The sequence below is a fragment of the Rhincodon typus genome, chromosome 15 (assembly GCF_021869965.1).
Source record: "Rhincodon typus isolate 14 chromosome 15, sRhiTyp1.1, whole genome shotgun sequence".
NCBI classification, from domain to species: Eukaryota; Metazoa; Chordata; class Chondrichthyes; order Orectolobiformes; family Rhincodontidae; genus Rhincodon; species Rhincodon typus.
This window is the reverse complement of record NC_063346.1, coordinates 36,667,925-36,677,924: the sequence shown is the minus strand read 5'-3', so window position 1 is coordinate 36,677,924 and position 10,000 is coordinate 36,667,925. Positions and strand designations below refer to the sequence as shown.

General features: G+C 42.7%; 1 protein-coding gene across 9 annotated transcripts in view; it reads left to right on the top strand.

The window, feature by feature from the left end:
* Positions 1 to 10,000, top strand: part of znf423 (zinc finger protein 423) — a 333,162-nt gene that overhangs the window by 105,511 nt on the left and 217,651 nt on the right. Inside the window, exon 1 of one of the 9 annotated variants that reach the window (XM_048605860.1) lies at positions 58 to 191. The exons of the other annotated variants lie outside the window; for them this stretch is intronic. The gene's annotated coding sequence lies outside the window, so the exon portion shown is untranslated. Of the gene's footprint in view, positions 1 to 57; positions 192 to 10,000 lie in introns of those variants that run through there. 9 annotated transcript variants of the gene reach the window in all.

Here is a 10,000-nt window from a genome sequence, read left to right as displayed (position 1 = left end):
AAGATAATTTTAATGTTCTTGGATAGATAACAGAAACATAATTTTTATTGTTCTCCTCACTTCCTTTTCCAAATGAATGGAAGCGGGAATGGTCTGTTTTTTTTTTAATTCAGTACTTGTCTTTGAATAACATAATGTCTTGACATTTTCAAAATCGAAGTGCCTTTGACGGAGAAAATAATCAAATTCAAGTAAGTAATTACTGAACATCTTTGGTTTAAGTATAGACCTCTGGCACAATGGGACGACCTTGCTGTATTCTATCATTATGAACTCTGCCCTGTCTGTTCACTTCATGGGTTAGTAGCACATAATTGTAAAATAGCACTTAAGTATTTAATTCTGAAGACTATAAAGTACTTGAGTTGTTGTCATGCCATCGATGCACTGATTATGGAATAGACCAACATTTGTATTTTAAAGCCAGAAGCAAATAATTTATCGTCTCCTCTTATTGTTAAGTTGTTCCATAATCTTTAATGTAAAAAAAATCAACAGCTGCAAACGGTTGTATCAGTGATTTAGAATAAGCTTTATATTTCATTAAAATTACAGGGAAGTGAAGTGTGATCATTTAAGCATTAAAAACTAAAGAAAATCTTCATTGCTTGTGTTCCTTCTGAAAATATATGAATTTATAAACAATTTTGACAGCATTAGAGGTTATGCCAATATTTATTTTGAAATCTACTGAGAAAAATGGATTTTTGTCTGAGATGTGAATTTCCTTTGACAAAAGCACACATATTTTAGCCTTGGGGAATCACTGCTACTTGAGGATTATAATATACTGAGGTAGAAGCTGCACAGTATTTCTGGTGTTAAAAGTAAGTTTAAGTCTACAGAAAAAAATCTGCCTCAGTCCCTGAGTATTCAGTTGCTGGATCAGCCAGGGGCCAAGTTTGATCCGCTGCCTATGGTGCGGTACCGTGCATGAACTCTGGGTTTAACCAGAAAAGCTTACATAAAAAGCAGCCTTGGGTAACTAGATCTGTCCTTCCCAGAGAAACTCCTGGGGTGCTGCCAGAAGCAGTCCCTGAATGCCTTTCAGCAAACACTGCTGTCGACAATCCCCTAGCCAGTGGGCGGACCCTCTGTCCGGGTGCCTTATTGGCAAGAAAGGCAGAGTAGTTTGATGAGAGCTGGCACTGACTGTGGAAACTGGGGCCACAGCAAGACAAAAAAACAGTGGCCTTCAAAACTTATTCTTTTGTACCTCTGCATGTCTTGGCGGATATGGACAATAATTAAAGGACCCCCTGGTTCCTCATTTTCCTTGGCTTTTTCTTTGATCTGTTTCATGTTGGGCTGCTATTTTTCATTGCTACCTTTTGTGTGTTTTTTTTTCAAGCCAACGGCCTTTGATGTAAGCAGTGTTTCTTTATTTCCTGAGCACTGAGTTTGCGACATGTTTTGTATGTTAAATTGCATTCACTTATTTTCAAATAAATTGAACTGTGAAATGAAGAGAATTAATCAATTTTGCATACAGAATGTCTAATTGTGATCGACTTACTGAGAAATAACAACTTTGCCAAATTTTCTCATTGATTTCTGAATAACAAACAGGGATTAGACATTTGAACTTCACTGTTTTCTGTAGTTTGTATGCTGAATCCTTATGGTAATCCTGATAGGATAGAAGCAGAATATGATGGATTAACATTACTACAGATTGCAGATATTTGAATCTAGCTGTGCAGTTGCTCTAATGGATTGTGAAACAGTGATTTGGTAAAACCACATGGTATTTCCTGTCACTTAGGAAAATGGTAGTGAAGATCAATAGTAGAATCAATGTCATCTTAGGCTTTGTTCATGCTATGCCAATAAAAAAGTTTGAACCAGAAGATCCCCTCTTTCGTTCATTCGAATACCTGCTGTTCAGCCTAACTTGAACCGACCCTACTGTTTAATAAAGTGATTCTCAGGAAAAGAAAAGCATAACTGCCCACACCAGATTTTTTGCAACAAAAATCTCATCTTGAAAAGGAGCTGATTAGTCAGAAACAGAAAAAGATGAGTAGATTTTGACTTTGTGCAGGAGTGCAAAATGGTTGACAGTGAGTTCGGCTGCCTGTTTCAATTGACGTGGTTTGTTTTACACAGTTACGAAAGGTTAGGATTTGCTCCATAGACTATTGGAATTTTGTTTTTGGCTTCAGAAGTAAAACATGGCCAACTTCTGTATTCACTGTGCATTCAATTTTGTGACACAGATACACAAGCCAAGACATTTCAGATTTTATTCATCTCAGCCAGCGTGACGGTACGGTACATGGCATCAATTTTTCTGGGCTTAGGAGAAGGAAATGTATCAGTCATAGTTTCCATTTTGCAATTATTATCCAGTAACTTGTGCTGGGGAAATAGGTATTTGTGTGTATATCAGCTGGAGTCATAGAGTCATACAGCACGGAAACAGACCCTTTGGTCCAACCAGTCCACACAACCATGTTCCCAAACTAAACTAGTCCCACCTGCCTGCCCCGGCCCATATCCCTCTAAACTTTCCTATTCATGTAGTTATCCAAATGTCTTCTAAATGTTGGAATTGTACCTGCATCCGTCAGTTCATCTGTCAGTTCGTTCCATGTACAAACCACTCTCTGTTTAAAAAAAAAAAGTGCCTTCTCGTCCTTTTTAAAACTTTCTCCTCTCACCTTAAAAATATGCCCCAAAGTTTTAACTCGTGCACTCCAGGGAAAAGACCTTTGCTATTCACCTAATTTATGCCCCTCATGATTTTATAAACATCTATACGGTCACCCCTTAACCCCCTATGCGCAAGGGACAAAGTCCCAGCCTATTTAACCTCTCCTTATAACTCAAAATATCCATTCTCAGCAACGTCCTGGTAAACCTTTTCTGAACCCTCTCCAATTTAATAATATCCTTCCTATAGCAGGGTGACCAGAACTGCACACAGCACTCCAGAAGAAGCCCCACCAATGTCCTGTATAGCCTCAACGTGACATCCCAACTCCAATACTTAAAAGGTTTAAGCAGTGAAGGCAAGCATGCTAAATGCCTTCTTAACCACCCTGTCTATCTGAGATGCAAATTTCAAAGAATAATGTACCTGAACCCTTAGGCCTGTCTGTTCTACTACATTACCCAGGACTCTATCATTACGTTTATAACTCTTGCCCTTGTTTGTTTTGCTAAAATGTCTTGCATTTATCCACATGAAACTCCATCTGCCACTCCTCTGCCTGTGAGCAATTGATCAATATCTCGCTGTAATCTTAGATCGTCTTCTTCACTGTCCACTATACCACCAATTTTAGTGTCAACCGCAACATTACTAACCATGCCTCCTATGTGCTCGTCCAAATTGATGACATAAATGACAAACAGTAATGGACCCAGTACTGATCCCTGTGGAACACCACTGGTCACATGCCTCGAGTCTGAAAGACAGCCTTCCACTGCCACCCCCTGTCTCCTACTGTCAAGCCAATTTTGTATCCAATTGGCAAACTCATCCTGAATCGCATGTGATCTAACTTTACTAATTAGTCTACCATGCGGAACCTTGTCAAAGGCTTTGCTAAAGTCCAAATAAACAATGTCTGCTGCTGTGCTGTCTTCAAAACCTTTTGGTTACTTCCTGAAAAAACTCAAATCAAGTATGTGAGACATGATTTCCCTCATACGAAACCATGATGACTATCCCTAATTGTTTTTGATACTCATTTGTGGGATGTGGGCGTCGCTGGCTGGCTAACATTTCTTGCCCATCCCTAGTTGCCCTTGAGAAGGTGGTGGTGAGCTGCCTTCTTGAACCGCTGCAGCCCACCAGCTATAGGTTGACCTACAATGCCATTAGGGAGGGAATTCCAGGATTTTGACCCAGCAGCAGTGAAGGAGCGATGATATATTTCCAAGTCAGAATGATGAGTGACTTGGAGGTGGTGGTGTTCCCATATGTCTGCTGCCTTTGTCCTTCCAGATGGAAGTGGTCATGGGTTTGGAAGGTGCTGTCTGAGGATCGTTGGTGAATTTCTGCAGTGCATCTTGTAGATAGTACACACTGCTGCTACTGAGCATCCATGGAGGAGGGAGTGGATGCTTGAGGATGTAGTGCTAATCAATTGGGCTGCTTTGGCCTGGATGTTGTCAAGCTTCTTGAGTGTTGTTGGGGCTTTGGGGCTGCACTTATCCAGGCAAGTGGGGAGTATTCCATCACACTCCTAAGTTGTGTCTTGTAAATGGTGGACAGGCTTTGTGGAGTCAGGAGGTGAGTTACTCGCTGCAGTGTTCCTATCTTCTGACTCGTCCATGTAACCACTGTGTTTATGTGGTGAGTCTAGTTGAGTTTCTGGTTAGTGATAACCAGCAGGATGTTGATAGTGGGGGATTCAGTGATGGTAACACCATTGAATATCAAGGGATGGTGGTTAGATTGTCTGTTATTGATGATGGTCATAGCCTGGCATTTGTGTGGCACGAATGTCACTTGCCACTTGTCAGTCCGAGCCTGGATATTGTCCAGATCTTGTTGCATTTGAACATGGACTGCTTCAGTATCTGAGGAGTCACGAATGGTGCTGAACATTGCGCAATCATCAGCGAACGTCCCCGCTTCTGACATTATCATGGCAGGAAGGTCATTGATGAAGTAGCTGAAGATGTTTGGGCCGAGGACACTACCCTGAGGAACTCCTGCAGAGATGTCCTGGAGCTGAGATGATTGACCTCCAACAGCCAGGACCATCTTCGTATATAAAAACTGAAAGAACTGCGGATGCTGTAAATCAGGAACAAAAACGGATGTTGCTGGAAAAGCTCAGCAGGTCTGGCAGCATCTGTCAAGAAAAAAATCAGAGTTAACGTTTCGGGTCCGGTGGCCCTTCCTCAGAACTGATTTTTTTTCTTCACAGATGCTGCCAGGCCTGCTGAGCTATTCCAGCAACATCCGTTTTTGTTCCTGATTTACAGCATCCGCAGTATGACTCCAACCACCAGAGAGTTTGCCCTTTGATTCCAGTTTTACTAGGGCTCCTTGATGCCACACTGTCGAATACAGTTTTGATGTCAAGAGCTGTTACTCTCACCTCCCCTCTGGAATTCAGCTCTTTTGTCAGCAGCAGCAGAATCGTGCTCTTTTACAGAAACATAAAAGATTATGAAGGGAATAGATAAAGTGGAGGCAGGGAGGTTGTTTCCACTAGCAGGTGAAACTAGGTCTAGAGGGCATTGCCTCAAAATAAAGGGAAGCTGATGTAGGACTGAGGTCAGGAGGAACTTCTTCACCCAAAGCGTTGTGAATCTGTGGAATTCCCTGCCCAGTGAAGTGGTTGAAGCTATCTCACTGAATGTCTTTAAGGCAAGGCAAGATAAATTTTTGAACAGTAAAGGAATTAAGGGTTGTGGTGAGTGGGCGGGTAAGTGGAACTGAGTCTCAAAAAGATCAGCCATGATCTTATTAAATGGTGGGGCAGGCTCGAGGGGCCAGATGGCTTACTCCTGTTCCTAGTTCTTAATGTTCTTATGTTTGAACCAAGGCTTGTAATGAAGTCAGGAGCTGAGTGGCCCTGGCGGAACCCAAACTGGGTGTCACTGAGTAGGTTATTGGTGAGCAGGTGCTGCTTGATAGCACTGTTGATGACACCTTCCATCACTTTACTGATGATCGAGAGTAGACTGATGGGGCGGTAATTGGCCGGGTTGGACCCGTCCTGCTTTTTGTGTACAGGAAATACTTGGGCAATTTTCCACATTGTACAGTAGATACCCGTGTTGTAACTGCACTGGAACAGCTTGGCCAGGGGAGCAGCAAGTTCAGGAGCACAAGTCTTCATTACTCTTGCTGTCATGTTGTCAGGGCCAGTAGCCTTTGCAGTATCCAGTGTCTCCAGCCATTTCTTGATATCACGTGGAGTGAATTGAATTGGCTGAAGGCTGGTATCTGTAATGCTGGGGACCATTGGAGGAGGCCGAGATGAATCATCCACTTGGCACTTCTGGCTGAAGATTGCTGCGAATGCTTCAGCCTTATCTTTTGCACTGATGTGCTTGGCTCTTCCATCATTGAGGATGGGGATATTTGTGGAGCCTCCTTCTCCAGTGAGTTGTCTAATTGTCCACCGCCATTCACGACTGGATGTGGCAGGACTGCAGAGCTTAGATCTGATCTGTTGGTTGTGGAAATCGCTCAGCTCTGCCTATCAGTTGCTGCTTTCACTGTGTGGCGTGCAAGTAGTCCTGTTTGGTGGCTTCACCAGGTTGATACCTCCTCTTTAGGTATGGCTGGTGCTGCTCCTGGCATGCCCTCCTGCACTGTCCATTGAAACAGGGTTGATCCCCTGGCTTGATGGTAATGGTTGAGTGAGGAATATGCCAGGTCATGAGGTCACAGATTGGGCTGGAATACGATTCTGCTGCTGTTGATTGCCCACAGCGCCTCATGGATGCCCAGTTTTGAGGTGCTAGATCTGTGCGAAGTCTGTCCCATTTAGAACATCGACAGTGCCACACAACACGATGGAAGTTATTCTCAAATTGACGGTGGGACTTCGTCTCCACAAGGACTGTGCGATGGTCACTCTTACCGATACTGTCATGAACAGATGCAACTGCAGCTGGCAGATTAGTAAGGATGAGGTGAAGTATGCTTTTTCCCTCTTGTTGGTTCCCTCACCACCTGCTGCAGACCCAGTCTAGTAGCTATGTCCTTTAGGACCCGAGCAGCATGATCAGTAGTACTGCGGCCGAGCCACTTTTGGTGGTGGACATTGAAATTCGTTAGTGCATTTTGTGCCCTTGCCACCCTCGGTGCTTTCGCCAAGTCTAATTCAACGTGGAGCAGTACCGATTCGTCAGTTGAAGGAAGATGGTATGTGATAGTCAGCAAGAGGTTTCTTCACCCATGTTTAACCTGAAGCCATGAGACTTTATGGGGTCCGGAGTCGATGTTGAGGAGTCCTGGAACAACCCACTCCCCCAGTGTATCACTGTGTCCCCACCTCTGCTGGATCTGTCCTACTGTTGGAATAGGACTTAGCCAGGGATGGTGATGTCTGGGACATTGTAAGGTATGATTCTGTGAGCATGACTGTGTGAGGCTGTTGATTGACTAGTCTGTGAGACAGCTCTTCCAATTTTGGCACTAACCCCGAGATGGTAGTGAGGAGGACTTTGCAGGGTTAACAGTGCTGTTTCTGCCATTGTCTTTTCCGGTGCCTAGGTTGATGCCAGGTGAACCTTCTGGTTTCATTTCTTTGAGACTTTGTAGCGATTGGTACAACTGAATGGCTTGCTCGGCCATTTCAGAGAGCATATGAAAGTGAATCACGTTGCTGTGGGTCTAGTCCTTGCCTCTCCAAATGCATGTAAATCCTATCTTTTAGAATCAGTCCCAACAAATCTTTTGCCAGGGAACAGTGTACAGCATCTGGGGACTAAAAAAGATGTACATTTCTCTTCAGTGATTCTAACATGCCATGCTGTAAAAGCAACCACAGGACACAAATTTTTGAGGATTGATTGTCTTAACTCCTGAGTATAACTTATTTTCTGCATAAAGGCCATGTTTTTCTTCAACTATGAAGTATTACATGAAGAATGTTTTTGCAGTTAAAATGTTTAATTTAAATTGTCTTTTTCCCTCCTCGCCTCCCTTGAGCTAACTTTGGAAATTAAAACTTCATGATCGGAAAGTTAGTCGTGATTTGTTGATAGAATATTTATAAAGTGCAGAGTGGCAAGATTTGGTCTAGTTCTTTACAATTTGGTCATGTTAAGGTGTGTGAAAAGCAACATTATTCTTTGGCTAATTGAAAGGCAACATCAGGTGATACTTATCTAGCATGGCAGCTGTTTAACTAGTGTGATAATACAGTGTTGGGTGGAAGCTTGTAGACTATACAGTTTCAGGAGAAATGGAGGGATTTTGTAAACCAAGATTTGACTTTAAAAATTAGATGCTGTCACTGAGTCCAGGTGTCAGCAAGGAATCCTGCTTTATAGGTTCTGACTGGCTATTTCACTGCTAAACTGAATTTTTTTTTTTTACTGGCATGGAAGGCAATTGCTTTGGCCATTTGTGGAGGCACAAACAAATCCCTCGGGTTCCTTCTACTCGTGTTAGGCATTGAGGTCCATTAACTTCAGCATGCTTCATGAACGAATCTAGAAAACCAGAAGTGAGAGACTGAGATCTTATTGTATTGCAGTGGTCTGCCTGAACAGATTATCAGTGTCAGTGGTTGTCCTGATTCTGCACATCGCTTACCTACAGGTGCCTAACAGAGATGAGAGGAAGAGTCACCTTCAAAATAAAAAAAGAAGGCCTCCAGAGCTGTATTATGATGAGCTCTTGCTTGCACAATAACGGGAGTATCTGGGTTGGCTGCATGACTTGAAGTAGTGTTCAGGAGTTTTGTTAGTAAATCACCTCGCCTACTCCTTCCGGCATGAGAGAGGCTGCAGCACACTGTAACAACTGTTTGTATTTGTATAAAACCGTTAATGTTAGAAAACGTCTCAGGACAGGTTGAAGAACAAGCAAAAATCGACGTGGCATCCGGGAAGGAGATATTAGGATGAAAAGCGACAAGCTTAGCTAAAGAGGTTGGTTTTAAGGAAGGTGAGAAAAATGGGAGGAGCATGGAGGGGTGATGAAGTTTAGGAGAGAAATTCAAGAGCTTGAAGCATTTCAGTCTGAAAGCATCACTGCCAATGAAAGGGCAAAGTCAGTAGTGCATGAATGCAAAGTTGGAGGAGTGCAGAATTTTGGGGCTCAAGGAAATTGCAGAAATAGAGAGAGGTGAGGTTATGCCAGAACTTGAACGCTTAGATGAGAATTTTAACATTCTGTGTAACTAACCAGATTTAACATAGGTCAGCAAGTCTAGGGGTTGTGGGGGAGTGGGACTTGTTGCAGGATGGAATGCTGCCAGTATCCTCACCTGCACGACGGGGTCTCACATAGTAGAAATTCCAGTAGCACATTGCATTAAACACATATCACATATTTATGATGCTGAAATAAAGATGCAAATTATCTACTTATGCTTTGCAGCTGTTGTTTTTTTTCAAAATGAATATTTCCCAGATAAGGAGTTGTCATAACAGCTGAATTCCTGGAAGGCGGGGGGGTTGTAGATAATAGCGTATCATTCAGCATGAGGAAAGGCCTTAAGTGAACTTAAACTATGTTGTGAGTTCATGTTATTCCTTGAAATTTATGGTAATTTCTTCTCTTTCTACTCCTCCTGCAGTTTGTTGCTGCTGAACCTCATATACAAATACAGCCTGTTTCCGTGGCTATGTTTTGGAACATGCAATGCACTACTGCTATTCTGCTAGTCTTTTCCAGGATATATTGTGCTGCACCTATAGTTAAAGACAAGTACCAGAAACTTTACAACAGCAAGACAAATACATGTTTGATCATGTTCTTGCATTTTCCATTGTTACTTGTATACTTTGCTGAGAAGCATGGAGGTTCAAACTGATGATTCATGTTGAGCAGCCATTGCTGCATCTGTTGCAAATAAAAGTGCAATGCTAATATTCCTGTTAGCCTATTCATCTAGTTTGTGGAAATTGCATAGTGTATCAGAGTCTAGTTTGGTGGATTAGAGCCTCCTCAGAAATAGTTACCCCTCAGTAAGTTCCGCTATTTGCAGTGAATATGCTGCTTGAGTGATCAGGTTCCAGTAAAGACCTTGAACCCTAGTGATGCTCCTTCATTGCTTTTCCTCCCAGGATGTGTTGAACAAGGATTTGTTGATGCATTCATTAAAGCAGATGCATTGAAGCGCATTGTACAGAAGATGATGTATTGGCATGAATAAATGATTGTCTTGTGTCTGTTAGCCAGAGTCGGAATAAATGGGTTATTTTTGTATTGGCAAGCTGTATCTAGTGGGGTACCAGAGATAGTAGGAACTGCACATGCTGGAGAATCTGAGATAACCAGGTGTAGAGCTAGATGAACACAGCAGGCCAAGCAGCATCAGAGGAGCAGGAAAGCTGACGTTTCGGGCGT